This window comes from Macadamia integrifolia, chromosome 8 (assembly GCF_013358625.1).
Source record: "Macadamia integrifolia cultivar HAES 741 chromosome 8, SCU_Mint_v3, whole genome shotgun sequence".
NCBI classification, from domain to species: domain Eukaryota; kingdom Viridiplantae; phylum Streptophyta; class Magnoliopsida; order Proteales; family Proteaceae; genus Macadamia; species Macadamia integrifolia.
Window position 1 is genome coordinate 5,359,672 of NC_056564.1, and position 3,122 is coordinate 5,362,793.

The window sequence follows — 3,122 nt, forward strand, 5'->3', positions numbered from 1 at the left end:
AAAAAAAAAAAAAAAAAAGAAGACAAAAAACAAAACAAAACAAATACCAAAGGAATTGATATAAAAAACAAAACTCAATCCTGTACCTTGAGAAAGACGAAAACATAAAAGGCACTATTCTCGCCTAGTCTGCCTTGCTAACTATAATTCTTATTTTTGACAATGACAAGATACTTAGCAAAACTCATTTCCCACACATCTCGCGTTTTCTCCCTTAAAAAACCATTCGATTTGAATGATTGGATCTTGGATGTGTTGTGTGCTAACAAATTTATGTCTTGCTCTGGAATTTTATATTGATAAACAGAATTATACTTATTGATTAGTAGTTTTTTATTCAACCCTTGATTGATATTAGGTATTAACTAACTCAATTTCTCGTATTAATTAATTCCACATTAAAAGACAAGAAGAATGGTTTGGTCCAGGCTGGTTCTCTTTTTTGTAATGGACCGGCTGGTTCTCAAGTCCAATTGCAAAAAAAACGAGTCACTCGATCGTACGATGCGCACACCATTAAATCGCCCAAGTCTGAGACTTCCAGCGGCCGCAGAGAGATGTAGGAATAGGTAATTGCCTCCTCTTAGGAATGGTGGTTTAGGGTTTGCAGGGAAGAAAAAAGGTAGGATTCCTTCCTTTGTTCTTCGTTACCTTTCATTTCTCTTTTACATGGTCACCTCTGCCCATCTGCCTGCGTAAATGGTGCTTTTAACAGATTTGATTTTGTGTTTTTTTGTTTATGTTTGAAGCTTAAGTTGTGTTATTGTTTTTCCCATCTTCTTTATTAATAAAGTGGTGGGATGGGGTGGGGTGGGGTGAGGTGATTTTAGCAATTGCTGTTTAGGAGAAAACTTCAATAGTTCTGCACATACTCAGAAATCAAAACTATCCATGCCCCTGCATCTTGCTGCATCCTTAAATTGATTCTTTACATCTACATGTCTAGGAACTCTTTTTGTCGGAAAAATAACCACAACATTGTTTAAAAGCTCAGAATGAACTAAGTTCTTGGATCTGCTGCTTTCTTACCAGAACTCATCTTATATGTATTTTTTCTCCTGATAATTGACCTCTTATATGTGACTTACTGTATCAATTTTGTTTAATTATCAATTGCATTGAATAATATGTAATTACTTCATAAGATCCCCGTAATATTTTTTCTTCTGATTAAATGAGTAATAGCTCCCTATTTATCTTTTTCTTTTATTCAATACTTCATTGGTTACTACTCTGAGACTGATTCTGCTCGCATTGTTGGCTTTGAGGTTGCTCCAATCCAATGCTGTACTTCTGTTTGGTGAGACTTCAGGTTCAAGTAGTCCCAAATTATTTTTCTCTTTATCTTTTTCTATAGAATTATTGATGTTCAAAATAGTTATCTGGTCAGAATTTTAATCATCATCTTCCTTGACTAATTTCACTTTGGAAAATTGTGATGAATACTTTCAATGTTGATTTGGGTAGAAGTCTTACAGCTGAAATGTGCTTAGAATTTGGTTTTGGGGTGTAAATACTTTTGAGAAATGAAACAGAAGTTGCAGAGTCTACCCAGTCATTTATTCATTTGTCAAATTACTGGTCCTTTTCTTTTCTCACAGGAAACATATTCTTTTAGTTCATGACATTAGATACCCCATAGGGATGGGAACCGAGGCAAGAATACATGGCAGGAATCCATGGGGTTGATAAAGCCCTCGGTTTTTTTCAAGCACCAACCTGATCTTAAACTAATAAGGGTGACCTTGAACAAGTAAGTTAATACCATACCCTTATGATTAGGGATAGTTGAACAAGTAAGTTCATACCATACCCTTATGATTAGGGATAGGAGGCTATGCATTGGTTTGACCCATTCAATTGCTAGAACTGCATATCCCTTCCTGTCATTGCTGATGCAGTTTCTTTTGTGGTGGTGATGTGGGGAGGAACCTCTGTATGTATAATTTTATGCTTAATGAAGAAGCATATTTTTTTTTTCCTTATTTGGTTTCTCTATAATTCTAATGATGGAAAGCATACCGAATATATTAAAAAGGTGTGGTACCGGTGCTTGCTTCAAGTGTAAGTTTGATCTTTGGTACTGCCTGACATATATATACATACACAAGTGGATCTACTTTTCTCAAGAGATGTCAATAAATTTTACCGAATGCAAATTTTCCATTCAACTTAAATCCTATCTATGTTCAATGATGTCATATAAAAGAAAGGAGATATTCTTGTGGTTCTATTTGTTTATTGAATGTCTTGTTTGCTTTGACATTAACGTACACCAATTTTCTGATTTGTTTACCTTTTGAAGAGGGACCTTATTAATAGAGTTAAATTCATATGTTTTAGTGAACATGTTGTTTAACAGTTTGACGTCTTAAATCTTCATTGCATTGCATGCCATAGTTCTCATGTGTTGACGTCGGCTCCCTCTTATCATTGTTGATGTCGTTGAAAAATGCACAGTTAAGAAAGACGAGAAGCAGAGGAAAAGAGGAGTTAACTGACCCAAGTTAAGATTGTTTTGGAGACACAAGAGACTGCTTAAGTGGTGATATGCCAATTAGTTGTAACATTGTTCAAAACTGAAGGTCTCCTAGATTACTGCAGCTTTTTTTTTTTTTTGGTACATTTTTGTAGAAATATTACTGCAGCTTCAATTGCTTGAATAGTAGGACAGTATGACATAATTGTTAACCTATTAATATAAAAGTTTGTGTGCAGAAACGCCTACAGTTATAGACCAAAATTAATTTTTTGTAATATTCTAAGAGGTCACTAGATTTGGAGATTCAATTAGAAACCTTATGATTTGTGAGTGAGGAACACGGGATTGGCCAAGTTAAAATGGGTTCAAATGTATTAAATGTGGGAACCATAAGACAGTGGTGGGTTAGGTTCACACCCCTTGTAGATACTGGTTGGAATATTCATTAAACCGACAGCTTGATAAGTGGGTTCGAGTAAATGGAGATGGATCTAGTTGGTTACAACTTAAAAGTTAGTAAAGTGGATTGGATTACAGATCTTAAAATTTCACATCATTTTACATCCAATTAAATAACTCTACTAAATTAATTTCACTTCACTTGCCTCCAACTAAACAACTCAAAAGTTACACATGCATG